This window comes from Mus caroli, unplaced genomic scaffold (assembly GCF_978045245.1).
Source record: "Mus caroli unplaced genomic scaffold, Mus_caroli_1 scaffold_17, whole genome shotgun sequence".
NCBI lineage: Eukaryota > Metazoa > Chordata > Mammalia > Rodentia > Muridae > Mus > Mus caroli.
In genome coordinates this window covers 95227247-95249200 of record NW_028227272.1, presented here as the reverse complement: position 1 = coordinate 95249200, position 21954 = coordinate 95227247, and the positions used below count along the sequence as shown (strand labels likewise).

Sequence of the window (21954 nt, the reverse complement as noted above, 5' to 3'; positions counted from 1 at the left end):
AACCCTAACCCTAACCCTAACCCTAACCCTAACCCTAACCCTAACCCTAACCCTAACCCTAACCCTAACCCTAACCCTAACCCTAACCCTAACCCTAACCCTAACCCTAACCCTAACCCTAACCCTAACCCTAACCCTAACCCTAACCCTAACCCTAACCCTAACCCTAACCCTAACCCTAACCCTAACCCTAACCCTAACCCTAACCCTAACCCTAACCCTAACCCTAACCCTAACCCTAACCCTAACCCTAACCCTAACCCTAACCCTAACCCTAACCCTAACCCTAACCCTAACCCTAACCCTAACCCTAACCCTAACCCTAACCCTAACCCTAACCCTAACCCTAACCCTAACCCTAACCCTAACCCTAACCCTAACCCTAACCCTAACCCTAACCCTAACCCTAACCCTAACCCTAACCCTAACCCTAACCCTAACCCTAACCCTAACCCTAACCCTAACCCTAACCCTAACCCTAACCCTAACCCTAACCCTAACCCTAACCCTAACCCTAACCCTAACCCTAACCCTAACCCTAACCCTAACCCTAACCCTAACCCTAACCCTAACCCTAACCCTAACCCTAACCCTAACCCTAACCCTAACCCTAACCCTAACCCTAACCCTAACCCTAACCCTAACCCTAACCCTAACCCTAACCCTAACCCTAACCCTAACCCTAACCCTAACCCTAACCCTAACCCTAACCCTAACCCTAACCCTAACCCTAACCCTAACCCTAACCCTAACCCTAACCCTAACCCTAACCCTAACCCTAACCCTAACCCTAACCCTAACCCTAACCCTAACCCTAACCCTAACCCTAACCCTAACCCTAACCCTAACCCTAACCCTAACCCTAACCCTAACCCTAACCCTAACCCTAACCCTAACCCTAACCCTAACCCTAACCCTAACCCTAACCCTAACCCTAACCCTAACCCTAACCCTAACCCTAACCCTAACCCTAACCCTAACCCTAACCCTAACCCTAACCCTAACCCTAACCCTAACCCTAACCCTAACCCTAACCCTAACCCTAACCCTAACCCTAACCCTAACCCTAACCCTAACCCTAACCCTAACCCTAACCCTAACCCTAACCCTAACCCTAACCCTAACCCTAACCCTAACCCTAACCCTAACCCTAACCCTAACCCTAACCCTAACCCTAACCCTAACCCTAACCCTAACCCTAACCCTAACCCTAACCCTAACCCTAACCCTAACCCTAACCCTAACCCTAACCCTAACCCTAACCCTAACCCTAACCCTAACCCTAACCCTAACCCTAACCCTAACCCTAACCCTAACCCTAACCCTAACCCTAACCCTAACCCTAACCCTAACCCTAACCCTAACCCTAACCCTAACCCTAACCCTAACCCTAACCCTAACCCTAACCCTAACCCTAACCCTAACCCTAACCCTAACCCTAACCCTAACCCTAACCCTAACCCTAACCCTAACCCTAACCCTAACCCTAACCCTAACCCTAACCCTAACCCTAACCCTAACCCTAACCCTAACCCTAACCCTAACCCTAACCCTAACCCTAACCCTAACCCTAACCCTAACCCTAACCCTAACCCTAACCCTAACCCTAACCCTAACCCTAACCCTAACCCTAACCCTAACCCTAACCCTAACCCTAACCCTAACCCTAACCCTAACCCTAACCCTAACCCTAACCCTAACCCTAACCCTAACCCTAACCCTAACCCTAACCCTAACCCTAACCCTAACCCTAACCCTAACCCTAACCCTAACCCTAACCCTAACCCTAACCCTAACCCTAACCCTAACCCTAACCCTAACCCTAACCCTAACCCTAACCCTAACCCTAACCCTAACCCTAACCCTAACCCTAACCCTAACCCTAACCCTAACCCTAACCCTAACCCTAACCCTAACCCTAACCCTAACCCTAACCCTAACCCTAACCCTAACCCTAACCCTAACCCTAACCCTAACCCTAACCCTAACCCTAACCCTAACCCTAACCCTAACCCTAACCCTAACCCTAACCCTAACCCTAACCCTAACCCTAACCCTAACCCTAACCCTAACCCTAACCCTAACCCTAACCCTAACCCTAACCCTAACCCTAACCCTAACCCTAACCCTAACCCTAACCCTAACCCTAACCCTAACCCTAACCCTAACCCTAACCCTAACCCTAACCCTAACCCTAACCCTAACCCTAACCCTAACCCTAACCCTAACCCTAACCCTAACCCTAACCCTAACCCTAACCCTAACCCTAACCCTAACCCTAACCCTAACCCTAACCCTAACCCTAACCCTAACCCTAACCCTAACCCTAACCCTAACCCTAACCCTAACCCTAACCCTAACCCTAACCCTAACCCTAACCCTAACCCTAACCCTAACCCTAACCCTAACCCTAACCCTAACCCTAACCCTAACCCTAACCCTAACCCTAACCCTAACCCTAACCCTAACCCTAACCCTAACCCTAACCCTAACCCTAACCCTAACCCTAACCCTAACCCTAACCCTAACCCTAACCCTAACCCTAACCCTAACCCTAACCCTAACCCTAACCCTAACCCTAACCCTAACCCTAACCCTAACCCTAACCCTAACCCTAACCCTAACCCTAACCCTAACCCTAACCCTAACCCTAACCCTAACCCTAACCCTAACCCTAACCCTAACCCTAACCCTAACCCTAACCCTAACCCTAACCCTAACCCTAACCCTAACCCTAACCCTAACCCTAACCCTAACCCTAACCCTAACCCTAACCCTAACCCTAACCCTAACCCTAACCCTAACCCTAACCCTAACCCTAACCCTAACCCTAACCCTAACCCTAACCCTAACCCTAACCCTAACCCTAACCCTAACCCTAACCCTAACCCTAACCCTAACCCTAACCCTAACCCTAACCCTAACCCTAACCCTAACCCTAACCCTAACCCTAACCCTAACCCTAACCCTAACCCTAACCCTAACCCTAACCCTAACCCTAACCCTAACCCTAACCCTAACCCTAACCCTAACCCTAACCCTAACCCTAACCCTAACCCTAACCCTAACCCTAACCCTAACCCTAACCCTAACCCTAACCCTAACCCTAACCCTAACCCTAACCCTAACCCTAACCCTAACCCTAACCCTAACCCTAACCCTAACCCTAACCCTAACCCTAACCCTAACCCTAACCCTAACCCTAACCCTAACCCTAACCCTAACCCTAACCCTAACCCTAACCCTAACCCTAACCCTAACCCTAACCCTAACCCTAACCCTAACCCTAACCCTAACCCTAACCCTAACCCTAACCCTAACCCTAACCCTAACCCTAACCCTAACCCTAACCCTAACCCTAACCCTAACCCTAACCCTAACCCTAACCCTAACCCTAACCCTAACCCTAACCCTAACCCTAACCCTAACCCTAACCCTAACCCTAACCCTAACCCTAACCCTAACCCTAACCCTAACCCTAACCCTAACCCTAACCCTAACCCTAACCCTAACCCTAACCCTAACCCTAACCCTAACCCTAACCCTAACCCTAACCCTAACCCTAACCCTAACCCTAACCCTAACCCTAACCCTAACCCTAACCCTAACCCTAACCCTAACCCTAACCCTAACCCTAACCCTAACCCTAACCCTAACCCTAACCCTAACCCTAACCCTAACCCTAACCCTAACCCTAACCCTAACCCTAACCCTAACCCTAACCCTAACCCTAACCCTAACCCTAACCCTAACCCTAACCCTAACCCTAACCCTAACCCTAACCCTAACCCTAACCCTAACCCTAACCCTAACCCTAACCCTAACCCTAACCCTAACCCTAACCCTAACCCTAACCCTAACCCTAACCCTAACCCTAACCCTAACCCTAACCCTAACCCTAACCCTAACCCTAACCCTAACCCTAACCCTAACCCTAACCCTAACCCTAACCCTAACCCTAACCCTAACCCTAACCCTAACCCTAACCCTAACCCTAACCCTAACCCTAACCCTAACCCTAACCCTAACCCTAACCCTAACCCTAACCCTAACCCTAACCCTAACCCTAACCCTAACCCTAACCCTAACCCTAACCCTAACCCTAACCCTAACCCTAACCCTAACCCTAACCCTAACCCTAACCCTAACCCTAACCCTAACCCTAACCCTAACCCTAACCCTAACCCTAACCCTAACCCTAACCCTAACCCTAACCCTAACCCTAACCCTAACCCTAACCCTAACCCTAACCCTAACCCTAACCCTAACCCTAACCCTAACCCTAACCCTAACCCTAACCCTAACCCTAACCCTAACCCTAACCCTAACCCTAACCCTAACCCTAACCCTAACCCTAACCCTAACCCTAACCCTAACCCTAACCCTAACCCTAACCCTAACCCTAACCCTAACCCTAACCCTAACCCTAACCCTAACCCTAACCCTAACCCTAACCCTAACCCTAACCCTAACCCTAACCCTAACCCTAACCCTAACCCTAACCCTAACCCTAACCCTAACCCTAACCCTAACCCTAACCCTAACCCTAACCCTAACCCTAACCCTAACCCTAACCCTAACCCTAACCCTAACCCTAACCCTAACCCTAACCCTAACCCTAACCCTAACCCTAACCCTAACCCTAACCCTAACCCTAACCCTAACCCTAACCCTAACCCTAACCCTAACCCTAACCCTAACCCTAACCCTAACCCTAACCCTAACCCTAACCCTAACCCTAACCCTAACCCTAACCCTAACCCTAACCCTAACCCTAACCCTAACCCTAACCCTAACCCTAACCCTAACCCTAACCCTAACCCTAACCCTAACCCTAACCCTAACCCTAACCCTAACCCTAACCCTAACCCTAACCCTAACCCTAACCCTAACCCTAACCCTAACCCTAACCCTAACCCTAACCCTAACCCTAACCCTAACCCTAACCCTAACCCTAACCCTAACCCTAACCCTAACCCTAACCCTAACCCTAACCCTAACCCTAACCCTAACCCTAACCCTAACCCTAACCCTAACCCTAACCCTAACCCTAACCCTAACCCTAACCCTAACCCTAACCCTAACCCTAACCCTAACCCTAACCCTAACCCTAACCCTAACCCTAACCCTAACCCTAACCCTAACCCTAACCCTAACCCTAACCCTAACCCTAACCCTAACCCTAACCCTAACCCTAACCCTAACCCTAACCCTAACCCTAACCCTAACCCTAACCCTAACCCTAACCCTAACCCTAACCCTAACCCTAACCCTAACCCTAACCCTAACCCTAACCCTAACCCTAACCCTAACCCTAACCCTAACCCTAACCCTAACCCTAACCCTAACCCTAACCCTAACCCTAACCCTAACCCTAACCCTAACCCTAACCCTAACCCTAACCCTAACCCTAACCCTAACCCTAACCCTAACCCTAACCCTAACCCTAACCCTAACCCTAACCCTAACCCTAACCCTAACCCTAACCCTAACCCTAACCCTAACCCTAACCCTAACCCTAACCCTAACCCTAACCCTAACCCTAACCCTAACCCTAACCCTAACCCTAACCCTAACCCTAACCCTAACCCTAACCCTAACCCTAACCCTAACCCTAACCCTAACCCTAACCCTAACCCTAACCCTAACCCTAACCCTAACCCTAACCCTAACCCTAACCCTAACCCTAACCCTAACCCTAACCCTAACCCTAACCCTAACCCTAACCCTAACCCTAACCCTAACCCTAACCCTAACCCTAACCCTAACCCTAACCCTAACCCTAACCCTAACCCTAACCCTAACCCTAACCCTAACCCTAACCCTAACCCTAACCCTAACCCTAACCCTAACCCTAACCCTAACCCTAACCCTAACCCTAACCCTAACCCTAACCCTAACCCTAACCCTAACCCTAACCCTAACCCTAACCCTAACCCTAACCCTAACCCTAACCCTAACCCTAACCCTAACCCTAACCCTAACCCTAACCCTAACCCTAACCCTAACCCTAACCCTAACCCTAACCCTAACCCTAACCCTAACCCTAACCCTAACCCTAACCCTAACCCTAACCCTAACCCTAACCCTAACCCTAACCCTAACCCTAACCCTAACCCTAACCCTAACCCTAACCCTAACCCTAACCCTAACCCTAACCCTAACCCTAACCCTAACCCTAACCCTAACCCTAACCCTAACCCTAACCCTAACCCTAACCCTAACCCTAACCCTAACCCTAACCCTAACCCTAACCCTAACCCTAACCCTAACCCTAACCCTAACCCTAACCCTAACCCTAACCCTAACCCTAACCCTAACCCTAACCCTAACCCTAACCCTAACCCTAACCCTAACCCTAACCCTAACCCTAACCCTAACCCTAACCCTAACCCTAACCCTAACCCTAACCCTAACCCTAACCCTAACCCTAACCCTAACCCTAACCCTAACCCTAACCCTAACCCTAACCCTAACCCTAACCCTAACCCTAACCCTAACCCTAACCCTAACCCTAACCCTAACCCTAACCCTAACCCTAACCCTAACCCTAACCCTAACCCTAACCCTAACCCTAACCCTAACCCTAACCCTAACCCTAACCCTAACCCTAACCCTAACCCTAACCCTAACCCTAACCCTAACCCTAACCCTAACCCTAACCCTAACCCTAACCCTAACCCTAACCCTAACCCTAACCCTAACCCTAACCCTAACCCTAACCCTAACCCTAACCCTAACCCTAACCCTAACCCTAACCCTAACCCTAACCCTAACCCTAACCCTAACCCTAACCCTAACCCTAACCCTAACCCTAACCCTAACCCTAACCCTAACCCTAACCCTAACCCTAACCCTAACCCTAACCCTAACCCTAACCCTAACCCTAACCCTAACCCTAACCCTAACCCTAACCCTAACCCTAACCCTAACCCTAACCCTAACCCTAACCCTAACCCTAACCCTAACCCTAACCCTAACCCTAACCCTAACCCTAACCCTAACCCTAACCCTAACCCTAACCCTAACCCTAACCCTAACCCTAACCCTAACCCTAACCCTAACCCTAACCCTAACCCTAACCCTAACCCTAACCCTAACCCTAACCCTAACCCTAACCCTAACCCTAACCCTAACCCTAACCCTAACCCTAACCCTAACCCTAACCCTAACCCTAACCCTAACCCTAACCCTAACCCTAACCCTAACCCTAACCCTAACCCTAACCCTAACCCTAACCCTAACCCTAACCCTAACCCTAACCCTAACCCTAACCCTAACCCTAACCTAACCCTAACCCTAACCCTAAACCCTAACCCTAACCCTAACCCTAACCCTAACCCTAACCCTAACCCTAACCCTAACCCTAACCCTAACCCTAACCCTAACCCTAACCCTAACCCTAACCCCCCCTAACCCTAACCCTAACCCTAACCCTAACCCTAACCCTAACCCTAACCCTAACCCTAAACCCTAACCCTAACCCTAACCCTAACCCTAACCCTAACCCTAACCCTAACCCTAACCCTAACCCTTTCCCTAACACCCTAACCCTAACCCTAACCCTAACCCTAACCCTTTCCCTAACACCCTAACCCTAACCCCCTAACCCCCTAACCCTAACCCTTTCCCTAACCCCCTAACCCTAACCCTAACCCTAACCCTAACCCTAATGTAAGCAATGTAGTAAATCCTTTGCCTTCCATGATATACTTAGAAAACATGAAAAATTCATACTGGAGAGAAACCTTACAAATGTAATCAATGTGGTAAAGCCTTTAAATCTCATCATACTCTTCAAGTACTTAAAAGAACACATACTGGAGAGAAACCTTACAAATGCAGTCAATGTGGTAAAGCCTTTGCATATCATACTTCTATGCAAGTACATAAAAGAACACATACTGGAGAGAAACCCTATGAATGTAAGCAATGTAGTAAATTCTTTGACTCTCAATTTCACCTTCAAAGGCATCAAAGAACTCATAGTGGAGAGAAACCTTGCAAATGTAATCAATGTGTTAAAGCCTTTCCAGGACAAGATCATCCCAAAATGCATAAAAAAGCCGAGCATGGTGGCGCACTCCGTTAATCCCAGCACTTGGGAGGCAGAGGCAGGCGGATTTCTGAGTTTGAGGCCAGCCTGGTCTACAAAGTGAGTTCCAGGATAGCCAAGGCTATACAGAGAAACCCTGTCTCGGAAAAAAAATGCATAAAAGAACACATACTGGAGAGAAACTTTACAAATGTGATCAATGTGGCAAAGCCTTTGCACAACAAAGTCATTTTAAAGTACATAAAAGAATTCTTACCGGAGAGAAGCCCTATGAATATAATCAATGTTGTAAAGCCTTTGTATGTCATGATGCTCTTCAAAGACATGAAAGAATACATACTGTAGAAAAACCATATGAATGTAAGCAATGTAGTAAATCCTTTGCTTCTCATAATCAACTTCAAATACATGAAAGAAGTCATACTGGAGAGAAACCTTACACATGTAATCAGTGTGGTAAAGGCTTTGCCTATCATAGAACTTTCCAAGTACAAAAAAGAGCACATACTGGAGAGAAGCCCTATGAATGTAATAAATGTGTCAAAACCTTTGCATATCAAAATTATTTCAAAGTACATAAAACTACACATACTGGAGAGAAACCCTCTGAATGTAAGCAATGTAGTAAATCCTTTGTTTCTCATGTTTCACATGGGAAACATGAAAGAATTCATACTGGAAAGAAAGATTATAAATGTAGACAATGTGGTAAAGCCTATTCATAATCAAGTCACCTTCAACTACATCAAAGAACATGTACTAAAGAGTAACCCTATGGATATAACCAAAGTGGTAAAGCCTTTACAGTGTTATTGAAAAGTGTGAATATACTTGGCCCATGGCAAGTGGCTGTATTAGGAAGTGTGGCCTTTCTGGAGTAGATGTGACAATTGAGAAAGTATGTCACTGTGGGGTTGGACTCTGAGATCCGAATTAAGCTCCACCCAGGGCAGAAGAGTCTTCTGGCTGCCTTCTGATCAAGGGGTCAAATTCCCATCTCCTCCAGCACCATGTCTCCTTAGACACTGACATTTTTTCAGCCTTGATGATGATAGAGTGAACGTCTGCATCTAAACACTTCTCCCAATTAAATGTTCTTTATAAGAGTTGCCTTGGTCATGGTTTCTTTTCACAGCAATAAAACCCAAAATTAAGACAAACAGCATAAAAGATACCACACTGGAGAGAAACTGACAAGCAGATAGTTCTCTGCATGTTTGATTACAAACATAACATGTTTTAAATAGTCTCTTCCATCTCCTCTTCTCTCCTTAAATTTTTCCTCATCTATATATTTCTATATCTCCCTTTCCTTGCCATTTCTTTTTTCTTCCCCAGGAGGACAGTGATGTATTAAGGTAGAATCTCATATGTATTCCAGAGTAGTCTTGAATTAAAAATCCTCCTAACTCTACCTCTTGAAGGCTGAGATTATAGTTGCATATAGCATGCCCATGTTTTTCAAGCAGAAATCCATGGATGTGGAACCCTGAGCTAGAAAATAACTGTCTAATCTTTGGAAAATTGCTAAGGTGATGGCAATATTGAGGAATAAACTCAGAGAGTACAGTCATGCCTCCACTTCTGTTAGCTCTTGGAAGCCCACTACTGTAGAGATATGAAGTCAGCTTAGGCATAATTATAAAGCTGCCTGTTTGACTTGAGACAATAAGAGGCTCCAAATGACCAAGAGGGACTAGAGCTTAAAGCAGAGGAAAGGCCTTCTCAAGGCAGACAAGGACTCCAGGAGATGCCCTAACAGATTCATTGATCCTCTGCCTGAGACAACCAACCTCATTGTGGTAGGAGGTGTATGAGAGGGTTCCAAGGTGCTTCCATCTAGCTTCAGATAGAGTTTATTTTATTTAAACACTACTGTTTATTTAAACCCAAACACATATTGGATAGAGTAGTGATGATTTTCTTTAACATGGTAGTCTTTCTAGACCATCATCCATGTCCAAAGGGCATCAGAACATGGGATCTACTGCTGACACATTGAAGCAATTCCAGAAATATCCCTGTTATGTAAATGTTTGTTTTTGAAACGTTTAATTCCAAGTTTCTTCAGAATTTGGAAGGCTCATAGAAAGAACACACAGTGCCCAGAGTGCATTTGGCTATGTTACTGATCGGCAGGGAAAGGAACATCTTGTGGATTTTCCTTAAAGGTTTCCTTCCTGAGTTCATCTACATCATGCAAAGCATGAACTATGATTGGTCACTGAGGTCTTGCACTGATTCTCCTTGTCAATGTTTCCTGATGAGCTTGTAATTAATTCTGGTCTTGAATGAGCATGCAGAGATCAAGATTTCCTAATTATTCAATGTGGTTTTTTAGAATCAACATTGTACTGAATATGTAAAACATCTAAACTGATTTAAAGTGTAAGGAGGATTTGCCTGTGTTCTGTGCTGGGTCTACACAATTCTACACACATTGAGTGTAGTTTAACTCCACTACATTGTTGTGGCTGCTCACTATTACTTATTGATCATCTACCTCCCAGGAAGTACATTATACAGTGAAACTATCCATTCAATGTGTTATTTCATACAATTTGTACTAGCAAACATTAAATTAAAAAGTGTTATTTCTCTGGAGTGTGCTCAGCAATTAATTTTGTATCAGCAAATTAAGAGAGCAGCTTTCAGATGCACACATTACAGTTAACAGAGTCTGCTATTGAAAACTGTTGTCAAGTGCAATGCTTACTTCTTCCTTCTAGTCATCTTGATCTATGTCAAATTTGTTCATGCTCAGAAAGTTAAATTTATGTAATTAACTAAATTATGGATATGGTGATACTGGGAAATTATCTTAAGAATAAAAATGCACTGGAGAGATGGCTTAGAGTTTGAATGGACTGACTGTTCTTCCAGAGGTCCTGAATTCAATTCCCAGAAAGCACATGGTGGCTCACAAGTATTTGTAACTTGATCTTGGTGCCCTCTTCTGGCGTGCAGGCAGAACACTGAACAGAATAAAGGAATAAATCTTTAATAATAATAAAAGATAAATAAAAATGCAAAACCCTTGCCCAAAAAGGGGAGAATTCTTGTCTTCCCTTCCTAAGAAGGTAGGTGAAATTTATTTGAGATAGCAAAAGGTTATGTGAAGAAGATGGTATGTTACCTAGATGGTTTATTAGCACCTAATCTAAAGTACAGATCATAGTATTCCCTTTTGTCTGGGAGGACCATCATGCAAAATACATGTAAATGAGCAAGTTTTAAAATCCTATCTTCCAGCTAGAGTGCTGATCACATTGTAATAAACTACTGAAAATGTGCTTGAAATACTCACCCAAAACAATATTTCTTTTAAAATTAAAGACTGTGAAAACTTTTTTACATTTAATTTTTATTTTAAATCTTTTATTTTTAAAATGTATTTATATATATGATATAACCATTAAATTAAATTAGTTATAAAGTTCTTATACATTTTTTTTCTAATAAAATAAGCACCACACATGAACATTTGATTAAAGGAGATTTACTTTATACAACACCTTTCTTAGAGTTAGTCTTTCATCATCATCTCAATGCTGTCTTCCACTGTGTTCTACTTAAGGTGTCCTGGACGCAAGGTAACACTAGAAAATACAATTCTCTAGGAATGCTGTACATTATTCGACGAGTTTAACAGAAAAAAAAAAAAACCCAAAGTGTAACAAAGAGGAAATAAAACAGTGGGAATGAATCTTTCAGTACTGTGGAAGAAAAACAGAAATAGAGATCCTGGTGAAAAAAAGAGACTGTGATTCTCACACCTACTACCTACCACCAATCTCTACCACATCCACAATCTGTGAACTCCCCTATGCTTATGTGTAAAGGTATGTCATCACATGTCACTGATACATGGCTGCTGGTCTGTGTCTTATATATAAAATTCTGCATCAGTCATGAAGAACAGTTTTCTTTAAAATAGCATCCTCACGAGGAACAGAAATGACCAGGCCCCACACCACTCCTACCATCAATAATGGGCCTGTTCTCTACTGGCAGCCACCAGTGCCCTTCCTCCTTTCTATCTGTACCTGTGTGACATCAGAAGAATCAAATGCATAAGTCTTTTCTTAGAAGATGAGATTTAAAGGATGTGGCTGAAAGAATAAGAGAAAAGGTTTCACTAGGCAAGCAACTACCACACTTCTAGCACAGCAGTGTGGGGGCTCTGTGACTCAGCTCAAGGATGCTTAGTGTTAGGAAATTATGAGGTGAGAAATAGCCAGTGCAGGCATATTGACAGGCATAAGAACTGACAGCTTGATAGAGTGAGTAGTAGTTAGCTGATGGAAAGTACCACCATCACCCTTCCCTCACATTGGAGTTTTTTCATGCGGGAGCCAACAACCCCAGAATTCCTGGTCACTTCCAACATGTCCTAGTGTTCATCACCTCATTAAGTAATTCATATTTATGAAGTATGACCTATAGTATACTTAATTAACATTAAAAATTACTATGGGTGCATCCTTAGTGTAGTAGGCATTGTGTCAGTCTCATAATTTGAAGGTCATGAATTCAAACCTCAGAGTGGGCAAACTCAGTTTTTAACACTGATACTTAAACCTTTAATTTTAGCCAGGCATTGGTGGTGTGTCGCTTCTGTCTCTGACAGTTTTCTTTTTTTTTTTTTCTTTTTTTATTTTATTTTTTTTAATTTTTAATATTTTTATTACATATTTTCCTCAATTACATTTCCAATGTTATCCCAAAAGTCCCCCATAGCGCCCCCCACTTCCCTACCCACCCATTCCCATTCTTTTGGCCCTGGCATTCCCCTATATTGGGGCATATAAAGTTTGCAAGTCCAATGGGCCTCTCTTTCCATTGATGGCCGACTAGGTCATCTTTCGATACATATGCAGCTAGAGACAAGAGCTCCGGGGTTCTGGTTAGTACATCATGTTGTTCCAACAATAGGGTTGCAGATCCCTTTAGCTCCTTGGGTACTTTCTCTAGCTTCTCCATTGGGAGCCCTGTGATACATCCAATAGCTGACTGTGAACATTCACTCCTGTGTTTGCTAGGCCCCGGCATCGTCTCACAAGAGACAGCTATATTTGGGTCCTTTCAGCAAAATCTTGCTAGTGTATGCAATGGTGTCAGCGTTTAGAAGCTGATTATGGGATGGATCCCTGGATACAGCAGTCTTTAAATGGTCCATCCTTTCATCACAGTTACGAACTTTGTCTCTGTAACTCCTTCCCTGGGTGTTTTGTTCCCAATTCTAAGAAGGTGCACAGTGTCCACACTTTGGTCTTCATTCTTCTTGAGTTTCATGCGTTTAGCAAATTGTATCTTATATCTTGGGTATCCTAAGTTTTGGGCTAATATCCACTTATCAGTGAATACATATTGTGTGAGTTCTTTTGTGATTGTGTTACTTCACTCAAGATGATGCCCTCCAGGTCCATCCATTTGGCTAGGAATTTCATAAATTCATTCTTTTTAATAGCTGAGTAGTACTCCATTGTGTAAATGTACCATAATTTCTGTATCCATTCCTCTGTTGAGGGACATCTGGGTTCTTTCCAGCTTCTGGCTATTATAAATAGGGCTGCTATGAACATAGTGGAGCATGTGTCCTTTTTACCGGTTGGGACATCTTCTGGATATATGCCCAGGAGAGGTATTGCTGGATCCTCCGGTAGTACTATGTCCAATTTTCTGAGGAACCGCCAGACTGATTTCCAGAGTGGTTGTACAAGCTTGCAATCCCACCAACAATGGAGGAGCGTTCCTCTTTCTCCACATCCTCGCCAGCATCTGCTGTCACCTGAATTTTTGATCTTAGCCATTCTGATTGGTGTGAGGTGGAATCTCAGGGTTGTTTTGATTTGCATTTCCCTGATGATTAAGGATGTTGAACATTTTTTCAGGTGTTTCTCTGCCATTCGGTATTCCTCAGGTGAGAATTCTTTGTTCAGTTCTGAGCCCCATTTTTAATGGGGTTATTTGACTTTCTGGAGTCCACCTTCTTGAGTTCTTTATATATATTGGATATTAGTCCCTTATCTGATTTAGGGTAGGTGAAGATCCTTTCCCAATCTGTTGGTGGTTTTTTTGTCTTATTGATGGTGTCTTTAGCCTTGCAGAAGCTTTGTAGTTTCATGAGGTCCCACTTGTCAATTCTCGATCTTACAGCACAAGCCATTACTGTTCTATTCAGGAATTTTTCCCCTGTGCCCATATCTTCAAGGCTTTTCCCCACTTTCTCCTCTATAAGTTTCAGTGTCTCTGGTTTTATGTGAAGTTCCTTGATCCACTTAGACTTGACCTTAGTACAAGGAGATAGGAATGGATCGATTCGCATTCTTCTACATGTTAACAACCAGTTGTGCCAGCACCATTTGTTGAAAATGCTGTCTTTCTTCCACTGGATATTTTTAGCTCCCTTGTCGAAGATCAAGTGACCGTAGGTGTGTGGGTTCATTTCTGGGTCTTCAATTCTATTCCATTGGTCTATTTGTCTGTCACTATACCAGTACCATGCAGTTTTTATCACAATTGCTCTGTAGTAGAGCTTTAGGTCTGGCATGGTGATTCCACCAGACGTTCTTTTATCCTTGAGAAGAGTTTTTGCTATCCTAGGTTTTTTGTTATTCCAGATGAACTTGCAGATTGCACTTTCTAATTCGTTGAAGAATTGATTTGGAATTTTGATGGGGATTGCATTGAATCTGTAGATTGCTTTTGGCAAGATAGCCATTTTTACAATGTTGATCCTGCCAATCCATGAGCATGGGAGATCTTTCCATCTTCTGAGATCTTCTATAATTTCTTTCTTCAGAGACTTGAAGTTCTTATTATACAGATCTTTCACTTCCTTAGTTAGAGTCACACCAAGATATTTAATATTATTTGTGACTATTGAGAAGGGTGTTGTTTCCCTAATTTCTTTCTCAGCCTGTTTATTCTTTGTGTAGAGAAAGGCCATTGATTTGTTTGAGTTAATTTTATATCCAGCTACTTCACCAAAGCTGTTTATCAGGCTTAGGAGTTCTCTGGTGGAATTTTTAGGGTCACTTATATATACTATCATATCATCTGCAAAGAGTGATATTTTGACTTCATCTTTTCCAATTTGTATCCCTTTGATCTCCTTTTGTTGTCGAATTGCTCTGGCTAGGACTTCAAGTACAATGTTGAATAGGTATGGAGAAAGTGGACAGCCTTGTCTAGTCCCTGATTTTAGAGGGATTGCTTCAAGCTTCTGACCATTTACTTTGATGTTGGCTACTGGTTTGCTGTAGATTGCTTTTATCATGTTTAGGTATGGGCCTTGAATTCCTGATCTTTCCAAGACTTTTATCATGAATGGGTGTTGGATCTTGTCAAATGCTTTTTCTGCATCTAACGAGATGACCATGTGGTTTTTGTCTTTGAGTTTGTTTATATACTGGATTACGTTGATGGATTTCCGTATATTGAACCATCCCTGCATCCCTGGGATGAAACCTACTTGGTCAGGATGGATGATTGTTTTGATGTGTTCTTGGATTCGGTTAGCAAGAACTTTATTGAGGATTTTTGCATCAATATTCATAAGGGATATTGGTCTGAAGTTTTCTATCTTTGTTGGGTCTTTTTGTGGTTTAGGTATCAGAGTAATTGTGGCTTCATAGAATGAGTTGGGTAGAGTACCTTCTGTTTCTATTTTGTGGAATAGTTTGTGAAGAACTGGGATTAGATCTTCTTTGAAGGTCTGATAGAACTCTGCACTAAACCCATCTGGTCCTGGGCTTTTTTTAGTTGGGAGACTATTAATGACTGCTTCTATTTCTTTGGGGGATATAGGGCTGTTTAGATCATTAACCTGATCTTGATTCAACTTTGGTACCTGGTATCTGTCTAGGAACTTCTCCATTTCATCCAGGTTCTCCAGTTTTGTTGAGTATAGCCTTTGGTAGAAGGATCTGATGGTGTTTTGGATGTCTTCAGGATCTGTTGTTATGTCTCCTTTTTCATTTCTGATTTTGTTAATTAGGATGCTTTCCCTGTGCCCTCTAGTGAGTCTGGCTAAGGGTTTATCTATTTTGTTGATTTTCTCAAAGAACCAGCTCCTTGATTGGTTGATTCTTTGAATAGTTTTTCTTGTTTCCACTTGGTTGATTTCGCCCCTGAGTTTGATTATTTCCTGCAGTCTACTCCTCTTGGGTGAATTTGCTTCCTTTTGTTCTAGTGCTTTTAGGTATGTTGTCAAGCTGCTAATGTGTGCTCTCTCTAGTTTCCTTTTGGAGGCACTCAGAGCTATGAGTTTTCCTCTTAGAAATGCTTTCATTGCGTCCCATAAGTTTGGGTATGTTGTGGCTTCATTTTCATTGAACTCTAAAAAGTCCTTAATTTCTTTCTTTATTCCTTCCTTGACCAAGGTATCATTGAGAAGAGTGTTGTTCAGTTTCCACGTGAAGGTTGGGTTTCTATTAATTATTTTGTTATTGAAGATCAGCCTTAGTCCATGGTGATCTGATAGGATGCATGGGACAATTTCAATATTTTTGTATCTGTTGAGGCCTGTTTTGTGACCAATTATGTGGTCAATTTTGGAGAAGGTACCATGAGGTGCTGAGAAGAAGGTATATCCTTTTGTTTTAGGATAGAATGTTCTGTAGATATCTGCCAGATCCATTTGATTCATAATTTCTCTTAGTTTCTCTGTGTCCCTGTTTAGTTTCTGTTTCCATGATCTGTCCATTGGTGAAAGTGGTGTGTTGAAGTCTCCCACTATTATTGTATGAGGTGCAATGTGTGCTTTGAGATTTACTAAAGTTTCTTTAATGAATGTGGCTGCCTTTGTATTTGGAGCATAGATATTCAGGATTGATAGTTCCTCTTGGAGGATTTTACCTTTGATGAGTATGAAGTGTCCCTCCCTGTCTTTTTTAATGACTTTGGGTTGGAAGTCAATCTTATCAGATATTAGAATGGCTACTCCAGCTTGTTTCTTCATACCATTTGCTTGGAAAATTGTTTTCCAGCCTTTCATTCTGAGGTAGTGTCTATCTTTTTCTCTGAGATGAGTTTCCTGTAAGCAGCAAAATGTTGGGTCTTGTTTGTGTAGCCATTTTGTTAGTCTATGTCTTTTTATTCGGGATTTGAGTCCATTGATATTAAGAGATATTAAGGAAAAGTAATTGTTGTTTCCTGTTATTTTTGTTGTTAAAGTTGGCATTCTGTTCTTGTGGCTGTCTTCTTTTAGGTTTGTTGAGGGATTACCTTCTTGTTGTTTCTAGGGCGTGGTTCCTGTCCTTGTATTGGTTTTTTTCTGTTATTATCCTTTGAAGGGCTGGATTCGTGGAGAGATAATGTGTGAATTTGGTTTTGTCGTGGAATACTTTGGTTTCTCCATCTATATTAATTGAGAGTTTGGCTGGGTATAGTAGCCTGGGCTGGAATTTGTGTTCTTTTAGTGTCTGTATAACATCCGTCCAGGATCTTCTGGCTTTCATAGTCTCTGGTGAAAAATCTGGTGTAATTCTGATAGGCTTGCCTTTATATGTTACTTGGCCTTTTTCTCTTACTGCTTTTAGTATTCTATCTTTATTTAGAGCATTTATTGTTCTGATTATTATGTGTCGGGAGGTATTTCTTTTCTGGTCCAGTCTATTTGGAGTTCTATAGGCTTCTTGTATGTTCATGGGCATCTCTTTCTTTAGATTTGGGAAGTTTTCTTCTATAAATTTGTTGAAGATGTTTGCTGTCCTTTGAGTTGAAAATCTTCATTCTCATCCACTCCTATTATCCGTAGGTTTGGTCTTCTCATTGTGTCCTGTAATTCTTGGATGTTTTGAGTTAGGATCTTTTTGCATTTTACATTTTCCTTGATTGTTGTGCCGATGTTCTCTATGGAATCTTCTGCACCTGAGATTCTCTCTTCCATCTCTTGTATTCTGTTGCTGATGCTCGTATCTATGGTTCCAGATTTCTTTCCTAGCGTTTCTATCTCCAGTGTTGCCTCATTTTGGGTTTTCTTTATTGTGTCTACTTCCCTTTTTAGGTCTAGTATGGTTTTGTTCATTTCCATCATCTGTTTGGATGTGTTTTCCTGTTTTTCATTAAGGACTTCTACCTGTTTGATTAGGTTATCCTGTTTTTCGTTAAGGATTTGTAACTCTTTAGCAGTGTTCTCCTGCAATTCTTTAAAAAATTTTTGTGCTTCCTCTTTATTGTCTTCTACCTGTTTACCAGTGTTCCTTTGTATTTCTTTAAGTGTGTTATTAAAGTCCTTCTTGAAGTCCTCTACCATCATCAGGAGATATGCTTTTAGATCCGTGTCTATCTTTTCCGGTGTGTTGGGGTGCCCTGGACTGGGCGAAGTGGGAGTGCTGGGTTCTGATGATGGTGAGTGGTCTTGGTTTCTGTTAGTAAGATTATTACGTTTACCTTTCGCCATCTGGTAATCTCTGGGGTTAGTTGTTGTCGTTGTCACTGTTTAAAGATTGGAGCAGAAGCTGTGTTCCACTCACCAGAAGTCTCAAAATCCTGTGGCGGGGGTCGTGGGTCGCTGGCAGTACCCCGGTGCTGGTCCAGCCGGAAGAGGCCTGTGGTCCTACTCAGGCCGGTTTCTGCTTCCCTAACTAATGCAGTCTCAGGTCCCGTGCGCAACTGGATTGGAGCAAAAGCTGTGTTCCACTCTCCAGAAGTCTTAAGATCCTGTGGCGGGTGTTGTGGGTAGCTGGCGAGTGTCAGTCGACCCTGCGCCCTCGCTACCCAGGTGCTTTTCTGACCGGAAGAGGCTTGTGGCCCTATGTAGGCCGGATTTCTCTCTCCCCAACCAGAGCAGTCTCAGGTCCCGCGTGATTGGACTGGAGCAGAAGCTGTGTTCCACTCACCAGCAGTCTCAAAATCCTGTGGCGGGGGTCGTGGGTAGCTGGCGGGTGTCAGCCGACCCTGCGCTCTAGCTACCCAGGTGCTGATCCGGCCGGATGAGGCCTGTGGCCCTACTCTGGCCGGTTTCTGCTTCCCTAACTAATGCAGTCTCAGGTCCCGCGCGCAATTGGTTTGGAGCCGAAGCTGTGTTCCACTCACCAGAAGTCTTAAGATCCTGTGGTGGGTGTTGTGGGTAGCTGGCGAGTGTCAGCCGACCCTGCGCCCTCGCTACCCAGGTGCTTTTCTGACCGGAAGAGGCTTGTGGCCCTATGTAGGCCGGATTTCTCTCTCCCCAACCAGAGCAGTCTCAGGTCCTGCGTGACTGGACTGGAGCAGAAGCTGTGTTCCACTCACCAGCAGTCTCAAAATCCTGTGGCGGGGGTCATGGGTAGCTGGCGGGTGTCAGCCGACCCTGCGCTCTAGCTACCCAGGTGCTGATCCGGCCGGATGAGGCCTGTCCGACAGTTTTCTCAAGAACCTTTCAACATGCAAGCAGGAATCTCTCTGCAGGAATCTCTCTCTGCAGGAGTCTCTCTCTGCAGGAATCTCTCTCCAGGAATCTCTCTCTCCCGCCCCCAATCACAATCCCTTATATAATCCTTCAATCACACCCCATCAGCCCAGTCCACATAACAGCAGTCCATTGGCCAGAATCATCACATCATATGGTCCGATCTTGCATCATGGTGCACCTGTGCAGTTCTCACGATGAATGTGGCTTATTTTCAGGTGTATGAGGAAGTCAGGTGCAAGTCATAAGACTTGGCTGCAGTCCCGGGAGCCATCTTGGGACTGCTGCCACACCCGCTCCTCACATCTCCCCCTTCTTTACTTATTGGCAGAGAAAATGCCTGTCTTAGGTTGCCCCCTGAGGCAGTGCCCCTTACCCATCATCGGGAGACAAACAGCGTTGGTTTGATCCCTGTCTTAGGTTGGTGACATTCCCAGGGAGTCTTATCTGTCATTGACTACTTCTCTAGCATGCCAAGCCACACTTGAGGAGATTGTCCTGTTTCCACTGACACAAAAGCCTGTATCATCAAGGCTTGGGCTCTGTGCTGAAGACTCTGCATGTGGCAGATGCACCAGAAGGCCAGGATGCTGATTAATATCAGACACAGGACAACTCCACCAATTCCGGCCCACTCTTTCAAGTGGGAGACAGCTGTCAGCAACACCTGCGGATAAATTATTCACAGCCGCGGCAGTTTGTAAGGGATATGGCCACAGCCGTGGCTGCAGTGGCAGAGATTGCTATAGCAGTGACAATGGCTGCAGTAATGCCAAAAATCCCTCTTAGGTCTAAACAAAGTCATAGCAGAAGGAGCCTGAACAGGCCAAGGTACGAAGCGAGGCATCCTAGTAACAACAGCTAAATGATATTCAGATGCATTCCAGCACATACTATAACAACAAATATCACTACTACAATTAACAACATTATTCTCATAACTACCATTATAAACAATAAACACAAAAGGAGGCCACATACAAACAGGCGTAGCCTGAAAAGAAACATTCCTCCCTCCAGCAAATTGAAATACAGAAGACTCAAACACACTAGAACCATTCCAATAAAAACTTGCATTGCCCCAGACCCCTCCCGCCACCATGCTTAAGGGGGAAAGATCAGTGTGACTACCATTTACCCCACATAACAACCATACATTAAGAAGATTACTAGCTCCTACTTGAGCTGGATTTTGATATGTCCAATTATACCCTGAAAAGGAACTATTATGGACTGTACCTAAATAAGGGGAAAAGGAAAAATATTTTCTAGATTGATAGCCGGTCCAAGGTGGAAGGGAATCATGAACACCCCTACAAAAGGGGGCCCATCTAGGTTGGGAGGGTATAGTGCCATTGCCCTTGGATATACTGGCAGGCTACACCCCTCGAATCCAGGTAGCATTAGCTTTAGTAGAACTCTTAACTGGCATATCAAACCATGCTGCGGTCTGATTATACAGCTGAACACAATCATTCATCTGTGAAATATTTTGAATCATCTGAAAACACAACAATCCCTTTAGCTGAAGCTGCATAGATTCCTGCACTGGAGCTATCTCTCTATCCCATGGTAAAAAAGGCAATTGTAGCGAAGCATTAAATGTAAAGAATTGAGGAAACACTTGCGCCGAATGCGTCAATGGCATGGGTTTCGGGAACACAGACATAATTCCCCAACGTAGCTCTTTAGTTCTCACTAGCGGGAACATTCCCAACCTCAGGAATATCCACATCCTCATCATTCTGCTTGCTTTGAATTGCTCTGGTCAGCCATTCTGGGACCCACAGCGATCCTGGGGAAACACACAAACAGACCCTCTCCCCCAAACCAACACTGGATCAGGGCCCGTCCAACAACCAGTTAAGACATCCTTCCACATGACCATGCCTTTTGGAGAAATATCAGGATTAACGTGTCGCTCAGCTGCAACACGCCCTTGTTTATCTTCATTCAAAAAATTCAAAGTAAATAAGGCAATGGCTAATCTCTCTCTTGGTGTGGACCCAGCAGGGGCAATCCCCCTTTTTGTTTAATTAAACATTCTTTTAAAGTACGATGGGCTCGTTCAATAATGCCTTGGCCCTGAGGGTTGTATGGCAACCCATGCACCAGACGGACGCCCATCATCTTGCAAAAGGAAACAAAAGAGGCTGAAGTATAGGCTGGTCCATTATCAGTCTTTAGTTCTTTAGGTTGTCCCCAGGCACCCCAATCCTCAAAACAATGTGCAATGACCTGGCGTGCCTTCTTGCCTGTCTGTAAGGAGGCAAAAATAATGCCAGAGGCTGTATCTATGGAAACATGAATATATTTTAACTTTCCAAACTCAAGAAAATGGGTAATATCCATTTGCCACAAATGTAGGGGGCGCAATCCCTGGGGGTTAACCCCCACACTGACTTGAGGCAATAAAGGGCCACAGGTTTTGCATGCCTTCACGATCTCTCTTGCCTCTGCTCAAGAAATTTTAAATCGTGATGACAAAGTCTTTGAATTAACA

General features: G+C 44.0%; 1 pseudogene; it reads left to right on the top strand.

The window, feature by feature from the left end:
• The first annotated feature begins 7717 nt into the window (after positions 1-7717).
• On the top strand, positions 7718-8937 carry LOC147000694 (uncharacterized; annotated as a pseudogene).
• The last annotated feature ends 13017 nt before the right edge of the window (positions 8938-21954 follow it).